This window comes from Lagenorhynchus albirostris, chromosome 2 (genome assembly GCF_949774975.1).
Source record: "Lagenorhynchus albirostris chromosome 2, mLagAlb1.1, whole genome shotgun sequence".
In the NCBI taxonomy this organism is placed as follows: domain Eukaryota; kingdom Metazoa; phylum Chordata; class Mammalia; order Artiodactyla; family Delphinidae; genus Lagenorhynchus; species Lagenorhynchus albirostris.
In genome coordinates this window covers 147,698,614-147,717,769 of record NC_083096.1, presented here as the reverse complement: position 1 = coordinate 147,717,769, position 19,156 = coordinate 147,698,614, and the positions used below count along the sequence as shown (strand labels likewise).

The following is a 19,156-nucleotide window of genomic DNA, read 5'->3' as shown; positions in this document are numbered from 1 at the left end:
GTGATGAAAAGCAGCAAATCAGCAACTGAAACACTCAACTCCAGCCTTGGGAGGACAGAGCCTTATTGCCAACCCTGGCTCCAGCAAGTTGCACTGGAAACACATGCCACTGTCCCCACAGCTGCCTGCCCTGGAGATAGTAGCCACTAATGCAAGAAAGCTGAAACTGACTGAAATTTACCTGTCCCTTCATCAAGCTTTTCCTTAGATGTTATGAGTGTTCTACTAGACTCAGAGTTCCAAAATAGTTGCTTAAGACAGCTTCTGCTAGCTCAAGTGTTTCAATGGAGATATGGATTCCTGGGGCTTCTGACTTTGCCATCTTTCCTAATGTCACTCTGGCAGAGGGCCTTCTAATACTCAAATATTTAAATATTTGCCTACTTTTCCCATCCAAGGCGAAGCACAGAACTGTCAAGTTTCTCTTCAGCTGGGAACATTGTGTATCACCACTTCATATCTGGAATGAGAGTCAGAGGCAAGTTCTAAGAAAGTGAGATTTTCTTTCCTTAGCACCTAACACAGTGCTGGTAGAAGTAGAGCAGCAAAAAAAAAAAAAAAAAATTCTGCTCTACCTTTGTCTAGTGCTTAACCTTTCCAAAGCACATTCATATCTACTCCTCAATTTACCGGGTGTTATTAACCTTATTTTACAGATAAGAAAACTAAGGCCCAGAGGTATCAATTGACTTTCTCAAGGTTACAAAGCAAGTACGTGTTGGAGTCAGGACCCACACCTCAGATTTCTAACTCCAGTTTTGCTACTACTGGCCTATCATTTATTTGGCACAATACTATATTTTCAGCATTGTACTAAATTAGCTTCCTTAATACTTATACTACCCTGTAAAGTAGTTTTTAGGAAATGATCTATGGAACAACACCTGTGAGGAAGCAAGGACAGCAGGGATTAGGCAGGGGGAGAATATGAACTGTGATACACTTGAAATAGTTGGCTCAGGCAATCTCATGGTAAGCACTGAATCTGGGGTGTCCTTTAGAGTTGTTCTGAAAAGGGGTAGGGGAATAACCATTGTACCTCTACACTGACCAGTCATTGATTGCAGGCTGCCCCTAAAGGAGGAATGTTACCTTGGGCAAGGCAGGCTCATGTGGTGTAGGGAATTTCCCAGAGAGGAACATAGATGTGAGCCATCAGCAGCTAATACTCCTAGCAGTTGGGGGAATATGTACCTCATTCCTAAAAGGGGAACTTAGTGGTGCACCATAATCTCCTTTATAATCCACACTGTTCACTGCTTGGATCCACTTGCTTCATGTAGTAAATTCCTTGGGAAATTTAGAAGGCAAATGAGATGACCATTTGTGCTCTCAAGGTCACAAATGATACTCATCATCTCCCTCCTCTACTCCTTCTAAATTTTCCTCATGTTCAGCTAGCATCTCTGCTGGTCTAGATGAGGTGACTCAGCTCCTTATCCCTTAGGGACTGAGCCCTTAATCACACATGATCATCTCAGGATGCACTTGTCTGTCTACTGTCATAATTGGGTAGGTAAATACCAGAAGATTTCCTAATTGGTCATTTGGATGTCAAAGTAATTTACCCTGCTCCCATCGTGAATAGTAGCCATACCTCCTCCTAATGATCAGGGTCAATTACACTTTACAGGATGGGACTCCTTGTCTTGCCTGCTTGTCTCTTGGTAAAAAGAACCTGAAGTAACTGGGTGGAAGCATAGATTAATGTTTAATGGGATTTTTGCTGTGCCCCTGGTAGAAATATCTCCCGCTTGGGAAAAAAGTCTTTAGGTCCACAGAGCCTATTTTTGTGCATAAAGGGAGCATTAATTCCCCAAAGTGAATCACTGAGAGTGATGGTGAGCAGAGTCCATTTTTCTTCCACTGTTTGGTTTCTAGACCGATGTAATCTATGCATTGAAAATACAGAATCATTAGGTCGATGAGTAGGTTGTATATTAAATCCATGGGGCCCCATCCTCACAAGGTATTATCTCCAAGTTGGAGCCTCAGCTGTGCTTTCAAAAGGCCATTTCATCACCTTTTCAGGACAAACTTTTTGGTGGGCAGTATATGATGGGTCCCATGGTTCTATGTTCACCACCATACCTCCTTTCCTGTAAAGCAGCTCTCATAGTCGAAGATGGTGTGTGAGATCTTGTGTTAAAGCCAAACCCTGTATAAGCCCTTGAACAATGGTGTTAGCTGAAGCCCTGCAGGCAAGAATGGTAAACCAATAACTGGAACTTGGCCAAATCCATTTAATCCATTCTCTCTCTTTCAGGATGCAAGATATCCAGTGTGTTTATCTTCTCAGGGGATGTCCTGTTTCAGGGGTTTAGCATTGGTCTGTTTTGTTGGTAGGTTGAATGTTTCACAGTGGCAGTCACTAGGTAAAAACTTCATGAGTAAGAGGGAGTCCATGTTACTGGACCCATTATAGCCTCCTTCCCTGCCACTATGGCTACTCTGCTCATGTACCCTTTGTGCCAGTATTGGAACACATGATGACAGAGGCTGATGTTAACTGATTGAGTCACTTTGTCTACCAGGATTTTTATGCCTCTTTTGTAATAGAAACTCTTGGGTGGGTATTAGGATACAATATAAAGATCTTCACACTTCGTGCCCATTGCCATTTTTCCATCCACACAACTGTTTCCCAGACCTTCTTCTCTCCTATTTTCTAATCTTTCTCCCTCTAGGTCCCAGTCAAACCAGCCAAGCCACTCACCACTGCTCATGAGTCTGTACATATTCTTATTCTATTTCCCATTGAAAGTATGATCAGGTGCACTTCCTAAAGCTCTGTGCGTTGGGAAGATTTCCTCTCACGGCTGCCCTTCAGAACCGCCCCTGAATGGGGCTGTAGAGCAGTAGCAGTCCATTAACAACTTGCACTCACAGACTGCACCAACCCACGTGAGCACCACGCTCAGCCTTTTTTTCTCTTCTGTGAGTCATAAAGGACCACACCTGCAGCTATTGGTATGAACTGAGGGAAAGTGTCCCAAGCAACAGTGGTGGACAACATGAAAGTCTGAGCCACTTAGCTTGTGCATAACATAGAACTCATGCAGCTTCTCTGTGCTCTCTGGTCCTAGTTGCACCGGATCCCGGGTGTACCACTTCTATCTTATGATCTATTGCTGCTGGGCCTGCCCAAACTTATGACTTAGTAGGTCTGACAGACCCAGCTCAAACAAATGTTTGTGACTACATGGTCATTCGTGCTCCATGGTTAGGTACCTTATCTCTACTGGGGCCCAGGAGCATGACAAGAGTTGATTTTCAAATGGCTGGAATTGTTCAAGGGGGATTGGGGACCCAAGAATTTTTTTTAAAGGGGGGGGGAGTGTCAGCAGCTGTAGAAGCAAAAGACAAGACAAAGGCATACAGACCCCAGGGAAATACCCAGTTCCCACACTACTATGGGAGATATTGTCCAGCCCAGGTCCAGGCCCTAGGTTCTTTGTTCTAGCCACCCCCTATTTCTTTGGTATTGTCAGGAGACAAGACTCAGTTCCTGGGTGCTGGTGGAGGAGGGAGAGTAGCTCCAGGGCTTCCTATAACTACTGAGTGAACAATTGGAGCTTAAAATTTTCCCTTTTTTAAATATTTAAAAATAAACAAATCAAACTCCATCCTGCACTGTACACAGCCCTTTTGACTCCCTGACATTGATTTGTGGAAAGAGAGGGGGTGTCAACGTTGGAAGGGCCTCCTCACTTTCTTTCCCCACTTTGGTTGGGCTCCTCCTACTGTGCTGTTGGGCTTGGAGGCTGCAGTGGCCCCAGGGCCCTGCTGAGGAGCTGCAAAGAAGTTCCCGTTGGACACTTAGCCTGGGGGTACTTGAAAGATCTGGCTCAAGAAATCCCGAAGGTCAGCAGGAGGGGCATCTGGGGTAGCTCTCTGCTGCTCACTGGCGCCTGGCATCCGTGAACCAAATGAGATGTGATAGGGGACTCTGGGGGTATCTGGGGAGATTCCCACATGCTGGCATCCAGCCCACTCTGTGATGTCATACACCTTTCCATCCATCAGCGCAAAGTAGGTAATCTTGAGGCCCAACCTGCTTGACTCAGCCCCAAATTCTCCTTCCTCGGCAGGATGCAGCCTGTTACACTCAGCACAGTGTCTGGCACTCTCAGGTTCCTGGTCCATTTCAAACCTCCCATGTCTTTCCCTGGCATCGGCTGCACATCATAGTATTCATTGCTTCTTTGAGGTCATCCTGCAGCTTGGACAGAAACTCATTCACTGACCGGCTCAGCTCATTCTCTGCCATTCGATTCATCTCATATTCCTTCCATCTTTCAGGGTTGCTGACAATGTCTCAAGCTGCCTGCAAAACCTTGACGGCCTCCTCAGCCCGGGGATGATTATTTTTTGTCAGGATGAACCATCACTGCCAGCTGCCTATAGGCCTTCTTCAGTTCAACATCCGAGGCTGTGGCTCCAACCCCTAACACATGAAAAGGGTTTAGCTCATCCTCAGGAAGCCCAGCCATGGTCCACAGTCGAGCCACTTCCTCTTCAGGCTGGCAGTAGCAACCACTAGCTACAGGTGCATTCCCCTGCTTATTCCTCTCTTGACCCAAGGCCAACTCCAGCCAACCCCACTGAACTATTCTTACCAGCTGCTGCCACGGCCTGCTATCTCTTGGCAGAATCAGGCACTGCTGCCAGGTGGGAGAAGCCAGTCAAGAGAAGAGCCAGGTGGCTTTACCTGTCCGGCCTAACCGGTCACTCAGTGCTACCAGAAACCTCCAGCCCAACTGTAGGCAGCCCAACAAAAGGGCCAGAGCTGGAAGCAGCAAAGCCCCCAGTAGCCTAAGAAAACGGGTGAACAGCCCTACCCCATAGCAAAACCCTTGGCTCAGAAATTGGAACATTACCTGGTCCCAGCCCCCCAGCCGCCCTGCCCAGACTCCCACCCAGACACAAAAATGGTCCAGATCACTGCCTTTCAGCTGCCTGCGTGCATGGATGAGATGGCCATAAGTTTCCATGTACTCCCCCACTAATACAAGCAGTTCGATCAGCCTCTAGAAACCTGCCTGTCCAAGCTGACACAGTTCCTCTGCCCCCCACAATTCCAGTCCTCTGTGCTAATCTGCCTGACTCCATTTCCGACCCAGCCGATGTAGACCAGGGGATCTGGGATCGCTGCGTCCACCCTCCCAAGTATCCTCCTTGGCTGGAACGTGGTGCCGTTGTCTCCGGGGTGCAGGTTTCTTTCCACTGGGCACACGTGAAAAATCACTGGGAAACTTAAGAGGTTCCTCCTTATCATATTCCTCTTCCAACTCTTCATCTTCCCGCAAAGCGAAGAGCTGCGGTAACTCCTTCCCGGCAGAGGGCAAACTCCTCCCCGGCAGAGGGCCAGGAGGAGCTACGAGAGCAGCTCCCCCGGCTCTGCCTCCTGTTCACCCTCTGCTCGGGACCCAAGATTTTTAAGTGCATTGACTCAGATGTCCTATCTCATGTATTAGGGTCCCATTCTTCCCAACTGGTACCCTGACTTTGTTGTGGCAATCCTGCTGAGGTTGAAAGTTTAATCTCCTCTGGAGCTTTGTTCTTCTTGGAATTAAGTTCTGGGGCTGATCTTCAGTCCTTTCTGCCCTTTGGCTGCAGCAGGGCAATCCCCGCAGAAGGATGCGTCTTTGAGCCATTAGTAGCCAACACACCAGGGAGCTAGAGGAATGAATGCCTTGTTCCGCAGGGGGATCTTGACGGTGAACAAGGACTTCTGCTGCAAGCCCTATGAATAAGTACTGAAAAAAATGCCCAATTTACAGCAGAGGAAACTGAGTCTCCGAAGCCGCAAAGTAACTTGCTCAAGGCTACACAGATAGCAAATAGTGCCCCATTATTTGAAACTGGTTTGTTCTGAATATTGAGGCAAGAATCTTAACCAACATGTTATATTTCATGAGTGTGTTTGCCAAATATCTCAGCTTCAAAAACCTGCTTAGTTACTTGGACAACCCTCAGTTAACTTTTGGATTACTTTCTGTGATAGGCAGAATAACAGCCCTTCCAAATATGCCCATGTTCTTATCCTTAGAACCTGTGTATATGTCACTTACATGACAGAAGGGACTTTGCAGATGTGATTAAGTTAAAGACTTTGAGATGGGGGAGATTTTCCTGTATTATTTGGATGGGTCCAAACTGAATCACATGGGTCCTTAAAGCAGAGAACCTTTCCAGGCTGTGGTCAGAGGGAGATGTGACTTCAGAAGGGTCAGAGATCCAGTGTTGCTGACTTTGGAGATGGTGGAAGGAGTCTATGAACCAAGGAAGGTGGATGGTCTCTAGAAGCTGGAAAAAACAATGAAATGGATTCTCCCCTCGAGCCTCCAGAAAGAAATGCAGCCTTGCTGACACCTTGATTTTAGCTCAGTGAGACCCATGTCAGACTTCTGGCCTACAGAACAGTAAGATAATAAATTAGTGTTATTTTAAGCTACTAAATTTGTGGCACTTTGTGGCAGCAGTAGAAAATGAATACACCGTCCTTTGAAATTATTCCTGCTTCCCTCCATTTGTGTAGCTATAAGAGTTGCACAGTGTCAACTGAAAAAAAAATTTTTTACGGGGGTGATGGTTGGACACCTTGGGAGTATACTAAAAACCACTGACCTGTGCACCTTAAAATGGTGTATGTTGTAGTTTGTGAATTATGTCTCATTTTTTAAAGAAAATACAAGTGCTTCTTAACAGGGTTATCATTAGGAGACAGAGAGAAAGGGTACACAAAACCTTTATAAAACTACAACGTGCCATTTTTAGTGAGGATCAGATACATTAGTTGGGAGTTTCATTGTTGTTGTTGTTTGTTTGTTTATGTTTTAGTGGAAAGTAACAGAAACCTAACCTGAGACTTTACTGATTCACATAACCAAATCACAGGATGCCATAGGCCTGCAATTAGAGATTCCAAGGGGGCCACATTCTCTCCACCTCTCACCTTGGCTTTTCTTCTTTTTTAATTTAATTAACTAATTAATCAATTTTATTGAGGTATAGTTGATCTACAATATTATATAAGTTTCAGATGTACAGCATAGTGATTCACAATTTTTAAAGACTGTACTCCATTTATTGTTATTATAAAATATTGGCTATATTCCCTGTGCTGTACAATACATCCTTGCAGCTTATTTATTTGATACATAGTAGTTTGTTCCTCTTAATCTCCTGCCCCAATCTCATCCCTCCCCACTTCCCTCTCCTCATGATAACCACTAGTTTCTTCTCTATATATGAGTCTGTTTCTTTTTGTTATATTCGCTAGTTGTGTTATTTTTTAGATTCCTTGTATAAGTGATAACATACAGTATTTGTCTTCATCTATCTGACTTATTTCACTAAGCATAATACCCTCCAGGTCCAACCACGTTGTTGCAAATGGCAAAATTTCATTTTTTAAAATGGTTGATTAGTATTCCATTGTGTATATACATACCGCATCTTCTTTATCCATTCCTCTGTTGATGGACACTTAGGTTGCTTCCGTATCTTGGCAATTGTAAGTAATGCTGCTATGAACATTGAGGTGCACGTATCTTTTCAAATTAGTGTTTTCATTTTCTTCAGATATATACCCAGGATTAGAATTGCTGGATCATATAGTAGTTCTATTTTTATTTTTCTGAGGAATTTCCATACTGTTTTCCACAGTGGCTGCATCGAGTTACATTCCCACCAACAGTGTGTGAGGGTTCCCTTTTCTCCGCACCCTCACTGATATTTATTATTTGTGTTCTATTTGATGATACTCATCCTGACAAGTGTGAGGTAATATCTCATTGTGGTTTTGATTTCATTCCTCTGATGATTAGTGATGTTGAGCATTTTTTCCTGTGCCTGTTGGCCATCTGTATGTCTTCCTTGGAAAAATGTCTATTCAGGTCTTCTGCCCATTTTTTAATCAGGTTGTTTTTTTGATATTGAGTTGTATGAGCTGTTTATATATTTTGGATATTAACCTAGAAGTAGAATCAGATGTACACCTTGAAGCTGACTCTGTTTGTCCTATGAGAGTCCCTTGAGTTGTAGGGAGAATAGACATCCATTTTCTGGGACAACTCAGGGTGTAATAGGACCTTCTGTTTGTGGGATTTGGCAAAAACTGTGTCTCTGAGTCAAAGTTCTCTACACAGACAGGTACAGAGGGACACACACTCCTTCCTCAGCTGCATAATTGGAAGTGAGGGAGATTTGGGAGGACCAACAACGTGGTCCTGATAATCTCAGTGGCAGGGAAGGGCAGTGATTCCATTTAAATAAAATTACCTTATGCAAAGGGATATTCTAGACTGGGCACCACATTCAACGTAAGCCCCTAGGAGTTTTTAGGGGAAGGAATGATTTTTGCCTTGGTTTGTGGCTCGTTCTAGTAGCTTTTTCTGGTGCAGTGCTTTGAGGCACAGTGGCTGAAATGGTAGAGGGTGTTAACTAAAAAGAATTGTGACATTAGCAATCTCCTAGGTGGGTAGCCCTGACTGAAGCTTGGGCAACATCAGTGGTACCTCAGCATCACTCCCAGGTGGCTTTACAGAGCAAAACCAGTTTGCAACAGTGCCACCTCATGGCAGTAAGAACAATGACAGTGGCCGGACTAGTAGACTCCAGTCTTGGTCTGGACTTGACTACCTACTTTGGGACCTCGAGTAAGTCCCTGGGGGCAGGGAGATGTGTGGAAAGAAAGGCCTCAAGAGGAAGCTGGCTGAAACTCTGTGCCTGTTGGCATTCCTGATATGAAATGAATCCCTTGCTTTATCCTCTCTAATCTTCTACTGGCTGTGAATTTTCTGCTGGAATCTTCAGAGCCCATCCAATTGGGGAGGAGGTGAATTGCAAAGGAATCAGAAGGAAGGAACAGCAAAGGCAAAGGTCTGGAGGCATGGTGCTTTTAGGGAATGATGAGGTGAGTTGGCTGAGGGGGAAAAAGGGCCGTGGAAGGTGGAGATGGAAGTAAGAGTAGGGGTATACCTTGCATGCCATCACAAGAAAGAAGACCTTTTCCAAAACCCATGATGGTTTTGAAGCAAGACATGGACTTGGTCTAGGTCTGACCTACAACCATGGCAGCAGCCAGACTGCACAGATCAGATTTGAAATTTGTTTGTAAGGTAGAGTCAGCAGTTTGTGAGGCAGAACAGGAAGAGAAAGTATCTGTCAGACTTCAGAGAGGTCTCCATTCACCTCCTCAGGGACCAAAGTGTCAGTTTACCCCCGGGGTCCCCAACTAGGCTCATTAAGAAGTCTGAAAAAAAAATTTAGGGCTTCCCTGGTGGCGCAGTGGTTCAGAGTCCGCCTGCCCCGATGCAGGGGACACGGCTTCGTGCCCTGGTCCGGGAAGATCCCACATGCCGCGGAGCGGCTGGGCCCATGAGCCATGGCCGCTGAGCCTGCGCGTCCGGAGCCTGTGCTCCGCAACGGGAGAGGCCACAACAGTGAGAGGCCCGCATACCGCAAAAAAAAAAAAAAAGAAGTCTGAGTGGGACCCCGTGCAGAGCCTACGTTTCTTTAAAAATACCAAGCACAGTCGGGCTCAGTGGCGCAATGGATAGCGCATTGGACTTCTAAAAATACCAAGCACAGATAGGAAGCATCCATTCTGAGGTGGGGTAGGGGGAGGACAAAGGCTTCCTGAGCTCTCAGAATAAGAACTGACTTAGGGCTTCTACCCTGACTCTCAAAATACGGGCTACGGAAGGGTCTTTGGAATGGGGGGTAAGGCATCTGTTCTACCCTGGAATCTGGGGGATCTGAATCTATCCTCATCACTACACCCCTACTTTCTGCACTGGGTCTTGATCCACACCCTGACCACGACTTCCTCATCTGGGCCCAGACATTAGTATCCCTTGTAGATCATCAGGTGGGTCTCTCTGACTTATATAAGTTAGCCCCTACCCCAGGCATTGCATATTTTCTACCTCCTCAGCTCAGCTTCTTCAAGACTGACTGATCGTCTGACCTCCACTCTCTCCTTTCCTACATCCTCCTTCCTTGGCAACACATGCATGCCCTCCTACCAGTTCTGGAAAATCCTGGCCAGAAAGAGATGACACAAATGTGAAACAATACACATGCCAGTCCCTTTTGCGACGGCTGCTGAGAGCCCGAGCTGGGACCAGCGACCCAGATTTAGTCTCACTTGTACATCCCACTCACCCTGGGAGCTCTCTGCGTTTCCGCATCCTTATCTGTGAAATGAACCTTATGTTGCCCTACCTTTCACAGAGCAGTCGGGAGAATCAAGCAAGGGAATATTTCTGAAAGTGACGTATTTCTGTAAGCTCTTGTTATTTCCACTTCCTTGTGTTCCAGGTATGGATTCTTTTAAATTACAAGAGTCTAAAAGTCCATTTGTCTCTAAAGTAAGTCCCTTTTTCTGTAACAAAAAATAATTAAAGCCCTTTACCTAACCTTATTACTTAACTCATTTCTGCCCATTTGAGCATCTTTCTGTTTAAAAGGTTTTGGCTGTGCTTTTCAGTTCCTTCGTAGCACATAAAGTAATTTCCAGCTTTCAGCTTCATTCTAGGAGCAAAGCCACCCCACCATTTCCTCAATAGTGGTAGCTGTTGTAGCTGGTTCACTCAGAAGTTTTGAAAATGTAGGGATGAAAGCATTGAAAAAGAGGTTTGAACCATGGTTCATTCATTCACGCAATAAACATTCACTTGGTGGGAAATATGTGGTAGATGGTAAACTGCATGACAGTGTCTTTGCATGTTTGTCTATTGATGGGATATGTTTGTTTAGTATACATATTTTTTGTTTAATTTATGTTTGTTTAATGGCTGAATGACAAACCCCTTCCTTCACTTCCTTAGGTTTCCCTGGCTGGAGCCCTGGTTTCTCTGATAATCACAGTATATAAAAGCACGTGTGCACTCACTGCTCCCGCACAGTGCTCAGTGCTGTGCATTTAATTCTCACAGTAACTGACTGTGGTGGGTGCTATTGTCATTGCCATGTTTTACAGTTGGGGAAACTGAGGCTTAGGTTGCCACTGGCTTAAGTACCACGTGAGTCCAGGAGTTACGTTCCATCCACAGAACGGCATTGCAGGAAGCTGGTGAGCGGTTTAATCTGTAAGTAGATCTGACACAAAGCAGGATAATTTTTGGAGACATTAATCCTCATTTCCCTCTTTCCTGCTCCCATTTACTGGCTCGGTTATTTCTTGTCCTGGGGAAAGTTTAACATAGAGCAGGCAGTGCAGAAAGACTGGTTTCTTCTCTTGCTTTGTTTTCTACTGACTGAGATCCAGATGGTGTGCTCCCAACTCTGAGCAGAGTTTCAGGCAAAAGGGCTATAAAGTATCATTTTCGTTCTGCACTTGATAGAGTGATTACTTTAGCAATTTTAATATTTCAAGAAATGACCTACTGATGCTGACATACTTGCATTTTTTTCCCCTCCAACCCAATTATTTCAAGTGGAGGAAAATCTATTGTAAAAAATATAAAGGTTGCAAAAAAACAAAAAATGAAGTGACCCATCAGAGCTATTACCAATACAATGAAGGCCTTGAATAAAATCATTAAAAATGAAATTGAAAAAATACTTCTGCAGATCTGCTGAGATCATTATCATAAATACAATATACATGCAAGTTTTGCAAAATAGGTTCTTCATTAATTTTATTTTGACAATTCCCATCTTTGTCTCTATGGTAGAATGTCTTTCTGCATATTAAAAATTAAAAGCCATTTAAGTAACACAATGGGATAGCCATGATTAATAGAGCTAGTGCTGTTGACCATGGAAGCTAAAGCCACTGAAAAAAATGGAAGTAGTAACACATTTATAATTTTGCTAATGTCACAGTACAAAGAAGAATATTTTAAGTTTAAAATATTTTAAAAATGTTAACATTTGCTTGTAAAGGCAACGTCTTTAGTCTTTGTCGAGTTTTTCCTTAAAGTTTAAGATATCATATTTGTATATATAGTTTTTGTTTATCAAAATGAGTGCCATTTTAGGAATAAAGTTATGTGGTATTTACTTATACAAAAATAAGCTCTCTGTTGTCCATAGAAAAGTTTGGATCCTGTTCTACAAGAATATAGGAACCTGGATATATTTTCTAATGCTGAATAAGGCTCAGAGTTCATTGTAATTGGAGTAGGTAACTGTGCTCTAAGTTTCAGGAATTTAAGTAATTTAAGGAAATGTGAATAGTGGTCACGTGGAAAAATACTTAGATGATTTGAATTTGGTAATATTGAATACTTCAAAATGTATAATTCAGGCTGATTTTCCTTTTCGTTTCTTACCAGGGTAAAATGTTATTATTTAGTCAATAATGAACGCAGGTTGATATTCGAAAATATTGGCCCATTTATGGCTCACTGTATGCGTCTGTGTAATGAGAAGAACTGGCAGGGGAGGGGTCTTATGATACCTTGGAGGCACCATGTGATACAGGGGACAGATCAAGGTCATGTGACTTAGCTTCTCTAGCCTTCAATGTGCTCATCTGTTAAGTGGGGATGGTAAGTAAGGCCTACCTAGAAGGATGGAGACAGTGCATGCAAAGTGCCTGGCATGTAGTATGGGTTCAATATTATTTTGATTTTATTATTATTCCGGATGAGAGTCTATCTTAGCATAGGCTGTTATGCCCTATAGTTACGTTACTTATGTGATAGCTCAAATAAAATAATTATTTTTTGAATTGCACCCAATTCAAACAAATGTGAAGGATTGCTGAAGGCATTTGTTTAACTTACTGTTGAGAATAGCAATTTATTTAACTTGATATTATGCAAGTATACTTTTGATCAGATGACTTCAATGTCCTCTTAAATTCAAGTATTTTGAATTTAAAATAGTTTTGAAACTATTTTTAAAATAGAAGATAAGAGACTAGCTCTTGAAATTGTAAAATTGAGTGATATGCATATAATTCAAAACTATGATCTGGAGACTTTTTTATGGGATTTTTAGGAGACTTACATTTTGTGCTCTTCTCTGTTGTGGTTTGAAATACCACAAAATGTGAAACTTTGCATCTACCCCTAACCTTTCCTTCTTCCTTCTAGCTCAAGACTAGTGACTGCACCAAGGATTCCAACCCCTCTCCTAATAACCAGGGTAGCAGGGAGACCTTAACTTCCACTCTCAAATCCCTAACTAGGTAACATCCTGATTTTCTCTTTTTCAGAGGCAAACTTTTCAGGGTGGTTAATACTTTCTCCACAGTCTCGACAAGTTGCCATCGTGTTCACTGCTCAACCCACTTTATTCTGGCTTCTATATCTATCATTTCAACAACTCTTCTAACAGTTACCACTGACTTCCATGACACTAATTCCAAGAAACACATTTTATACTTGGTCCTTGTTGTCTCAGGAGTGCTTGACATCCATCTTTCTTTTCACGTGTTTCGACACTCCTTGTAGGCCATAACCCTTGGTGCTCCTGGTTTCCCTCATACCTCTCTGCTGGCTCCTTTTCCTCCTCTGGAGCCTCACACTTCTCTACCCAGTTTTTAAAATATTGGAATTACTCAAGGTAACAGAGCAACACGATTAGACACATTCATTCAAAAGTCTCCCCGATTCACTGGTTGTGTCATTCAAAGGGACTGGGGAGAATAGTGCAACTGCTGTGTCATACAGGTGATGAGGAAAGGAGAAAGGACCTTGAAATTCTCAGTCTGGTGATAAGGGGCTTAGGGCAAGCCCCTTTCCCTTTTTCGGATTTAATTTCCTTATTCGGAAGACAGGACAAGGTCTAGATAATCCATGTACGTCCTTCCAGTTGTAGCATTTATCCATTATACTGTATCTCTTTGCTTATCAATCTGTCCCCTCCACCAGATTGTGAGCTGTCCCAGGGAAAGGCCACCCCTTTATTCACCTTTGTATCCTGGCATTGCTCAGCACTAGCTGGTATACAGGAGGCAGCAGTGAGTGTGGGGACTGAGTCTATACCTCCTTCCGGAACATTTCCATTCTCTTACCTCCAGGCTCTTGCGGGAGAAAATAATGAAAATATGAGTCCTTGGCCCTCTGTATGGAATCTGCTATGTAAATTCTATTGGTTCCTGTCTTTTAACAACTTGCTTGCCCATGCCCTCAACATTAACAATAGCAGCTGTTCCAGATCGCCACTCTGCTCAGGCACTCAATCCTCCCTGCCCCTGCCAGGGCAGATGACGCCTCCGAATCCTCTAAGAAAATTGAGGTTATTTGGCATCAGAAATCGAATCTGCCCACTCCCTTCCCCTTTCTTATCTCTTATACTTCTAACATGTTGGTCTTCCCAGTTGGACCCCTTCACAAACTACAACTACTGTTTTAAATTAAGAGCAGAACAAAGTGATTTCTACCTAGCCTCAATACGTTCATAAAAATGTCCATCTATGAAGTTTCTGAGCCCCATCCCATCCAGCTCATCCATTCTATTCAGTGCCCATTCACCCCCTGACCCCATTTTTTCTCTCTTACTGCCCCTCTCTCAGCACTTTTCAGCACCATCTCCCTTATGAACAAACACCAGGCTCCCTGTCATGAAAACAGCCGTCATTTTAATTTAGTCTTCCTCTTCTCAGCTCCTTTCCCCACTCCCTGCCCTATGTTTATTCTCTTAGTATACAAACTCCTTGACCTGCAATGTCTCCATTTCTTTGTTGCCCCCTTGCTTTGGAGATCATTTCTATATTCCTCATTCTGCTCTTTCCTAAGTCTCCCCCTTCTCCCATACGTCTTCTTAGTTCAAGTAAATTAAATAACTGTAAAACATCTACTGTGTGCCAAGCCCAAATCTGAGCTCCAAGGGAATCCAAGAGATGAAAAAAACAATGTTTGAATCACCATAGAGTTTCAAAACCTAATTAGGAAGACAAGTTGTATATACAAAGAGATACATAAAGAGGCTGCATAGGATTGCTGATTGTGGAATGAATAGTAAATGAAACCATGAACAAAGTGTCAAATGAGAGCTATAAAAATGAATGCTTTAACTGTTCACAGGATAGATTCCCATGGGCGGGTGGTGGTTAGAGAAGCATTTATAGAGGAGGTGAGTCATGAACATGGTTTTGAGAAGAGCACGAGACACACAGGACAGGAGTTGGGGGGTGTTGGGGAGGGTGGTGTTAGGAATATTGATTCTTCTTCCTTTGTCTATCTCAATGAATAGAAACATAGGGATCGTCCTAGATTTCTTCCCTACTGTGCCCACATCCAGCCAGTTACCAATTCCCATCAAAAATACACTCCAATATTTCTCCCACTCATTCTGCCTCTCTGTCCCATGAAATTCCCAGTCCAGGCCATCATCACATCTTATCTGAATACTACAATAGCATTTGAACTGGTCTCTTAGTTCAGGTCTTATACCCCCTATACACACACATAATTTGCTTCCATAAGTGTTAAGATCCTGGGACGTGGATTCCTGAAACTGCCTCCTTACCCTCTGATGTCCTTGAGCAAATTGCATAATCTCTCTGTGTCCCAGTTTCCATATATGTAAAATGAGGATAAGTAAAATGCTAATACCAACCTCAAATTTTTAATATGAGAATTAAATGAGCTACTACATATAAATCACTTTAGAACAGTACTTGGCACTTAGTCGGCACACAATGAATATTTACCTATTATTAACCAAATAGTCATCAGGGTGCTCTACTATCTAAACATGTAACTTTCCATCTTAAATCCCTTCAGTGGCCTTAGTAAAGTCTGAAATCCTTACCTGGACCTGCCAAGCATCATTATCTGTGTTGCTGGGGGCTTTTTCAATGTCCCCTGTCCCCTGTATTGCAGCTGAGGAAATTTAATTCGGTGGACATTTGCATATGAATGCCAAGAGAAGGAAGGGATCGCTTCCCTAAAATGGGATTTTTGAGTCGCAGTAAGTATGGTAAGCCTTTCTTTGGCCAGAATAAATAATTTTCTAAATTCCTGTATCTCCCACTGTTGGAGTGGGTTGTAGATCTTTGCTCTCAATTAGAGGTAGAAAGAACACAGGTAATATCATAAGGAAAGTTTCTACTACACGAAATGGAGGTTGTGGAAAATCCACCTCTTCCAGTCTGGTGGGCTGAGGCAAGAATGGGCAGAGGCCAGGAAGCCAGTGTTCAGGAGAGTAACTGATTTCTCCCACCGAGGTGCAAATCCGGGGAGGGGGAGTTTTGGATAGATGAGGGAAAAGTTGAGAGCACAGAGTTCCTTTTTGGGAGGAACCAGAGTGAAAATGGCAGTGAAGCAGAAAGAAGGCCTAAGCTAGCACCCTCAAGCCTCTTTTCGGTTCCAGGGTATATTGTAAAAAGCCCCAAAGTTCCTTTGTTTTCCAAGGAAGGACATGAAATGCAGCTGATGGACTGGCCAGGTCTCAGAGGGATAACACCTCCAGCAAGAGCCTGGGTATGACTGGGTCAGCTAAGGTGTCCTCAGGCCCTGACCTTGCCGAGAGAACTAACTAGAAGTTCACCAACCCAGGCACCAGACAAGACTAGATCTCACGAAGCTTAGACTAGCCAGGACCCTAGGCATGGATCTGAGGTCTTCAGCCCGGCCACCATGATGCAGTCTTATGAAGGCCACCATACACTCATCATGATTTGGGGAAAGAGCAGGACACAGAAAAAGAATCTGAAAAACGAAAATGCCATGAGTCTCCCAGGAGAGACTGTATAAACCAGAAGATTCTGAGACACTGTCAAATAGCAACTTCTAGCTGAGGGATGGAGGTAGGCAGGAGGTGGGAAGATCTGGAGAAGAGGAAGCTGAAACACTTCATGGGGGCTGCACGATGGATTCAAAGGGCCAGTACTCGGTCCAGATGAAGTCATCCTCACTGGAGTGTGTCTTAACTATTACCCTGCCAAGTAAAATCTGGCTCCAGAGACTGGGGTTCCCAACCTGAGGAGTGCAAGGCAGGGAGGAGAGGAGAGCAGGGAGTTGTAGCAGAGACTGGGTTTATTGTTCTGGGCTGTAAATCCACCACCTTACATGTGCCTGTTTTAGCATAAATAAATGAATGAATAAAAGAATTCTGGGCAATGTGTAAAAAGCAGGCTGGGAGTGGGGGACAGCAGCTTGGGAAGTTAGGTCCGTTGGGTCCTAGTTTACCATCTGATAGGTAATAAGTACTAAAAACTCATCACTTTCTAATTATTTTACTATATTTTACCATTATCTATAATAATAGATAAGCTTGAGATTAATTACGTCTCTTGTATCCAGGGCTGGCTTCATGGGCCCCGGTCCTGAGCAGTCACACGGGGCTCTGCACTCAGAAGAGTGCTTGGTTTAATGCTCTGCTGTCATCAACTTGAAATTGTTAATGCATTTTTAACAAGGGGCCCACGTTTTCATTTTGCGCTGTGGGACCCACAGATCTTGCAGCGGGCCCTTCTTGTGTCCGTGTGGGGGAAATACTGTATGATGGTAGCTACTTTGCATCTCTTCCCAGCTGAGTGTTCTGGGTCCTCTGCTGGCAGGCTTGAAATAGGACATGGTGGACATTGGCACGCACCAGAAATCAGAGTGAGAACCAGTTGTAAAACATTTACCAGCGCACCACTGGACAGGCCACGCTCTTCAGGCCTAGTGATCATACACACCCACTACCAGCCCCCAGACACCTGTGGGGTTTGATAGCATTTCAGTGGGAAAGAAGTTCTCTTTTTCAGAGCAGTTTACTAGTTCTTTGTGGCAAAGAAGAAAAACAATGACCTCAGCTTTGGCATTATTTCAAAACTTAAATGCAGACCTTCCGTGATTGAAAACTGTCACAGTTGAATTATGACACTCCATGAGAAGAAAGTGTCCTGAACGAAGGTCGGCACCAATTGATAAAGGGCTAGAAATCCAGGAACTCACGCCTGCCTTCTCCGGCCAAGCCAGAGCTGCCCCTCCCACCGCTCCTGCTTTCTCCGGGGGAAGCAGGGATCTTGCCCGAGGGCTCAGAGATGCGGTGGGCTGGCTTCGTCCTGGAGTGAGTGGATGGATCCTCCCCCAAGAGCCAGGCTACAGAAAGCTCCCCCGCAATCCGCGCAGCGCAGAGCGATGGAATCCTCCTGGCGCGAGGCGCACTGGGCGAGGCCCTTTGACCTGGCGTTGGTGTTCTGCTTGGCCCCGAGGCTGCTGCAGGCCGTCAAGCTCTACCTGCAGAGGCATCGGCTGCTTCGAGACCTGCGCCCCTTCCCCTGGTCCCCACCCACTGGTTCTACGGGCATCACAAGGTAGATAGAGGGAAGGGAGGGGTGAAGGAGGATGCTGGAAACTGGGCGGGCAGAGAAGTGGTTGTTTCCTTCCCTTACTCCCATCCCTCCCATCCCTCCGTCCTGCACAGACCTCTCCTGCCCCACCTGTGGCTCTGGGCATTTTCATTACTCCAGACTTGTTTTCTCACAGCCCTCCAGGGAAATGGAAACACCCTAGAGCCACTAGAAAGGAAGTTTGGGGGCCTGGGAGGGGGTTATTTAAAGACACAATACGAAAAAAGAAGGCTCTGGTGTAATTCAGGTCTAATTGCTTCACCCATCTCTTGCATTTATGTACTGTGTTTTAAAAAGCCTTTCGCATATACTGCTAAAAATAGTCGGTTATCCTAAATAATACATGTTAAGTGCAGAAGATACACAAAATTGGACACAGTAGTTGCCACCCTTAGTCCTTTCCAACCAGAGATTCTTGTGAAGTAGGAACAGCCCCAGCCAATCACACAAAAAATATTGACTAATTGGAATTTGCAAAGTAGAGAGAGACTCCTTACCTTTTGTTCTCTCCTGTTCTCTAAATCCACTCCCCACCCATTCCTTGTTTTATTCATTCAACCAACTTTGAGTGGCAGTTGTGTGATAGGTGCTAAGATTACAAAGAGAAGACAGATGTCTGCCCTCAAGGGGCCCAAGTCAGATGTATACTTAGACCACAAAGGGAAAATGAAAATACAGGGTAATGAGTGCTTTGGCAGAGGCCTAGGGACAAGGCAATCTTGGAGGGAAGTATATATCTCTACCTAGAGGAGAAGAAGTTCTACGAAAGGCTGAGCAGAATCTTAAAGGATGGGTGGGTGGAGAGGGTGTTCCCAGCAGACCTATTGTGTGATCTTTTGGCTCCCCCACTCCTAGTCCCTCTTCCCTAAAGCAACCACTTTCCCTTCTTTTATCTGTTTATTTAAA

The 19,156-nt window shown here is 44.2% G+C and overlaps 1 pseudogene; it reads right to left on the bottom strand.

Annotated features, from left to right (window-relative positions):
* Nucleotides 1-3,707: 3,707 nt before the first annotated feature.
* Nucleotides 3,708-4,294, bottom strand: LOC132516211 (dnaJ homolog subfamily C member 14-like; annotated as a pseudogene).
* Nucleotides 4,295-19,156: the final 14,862 nt, after the last annotated feature.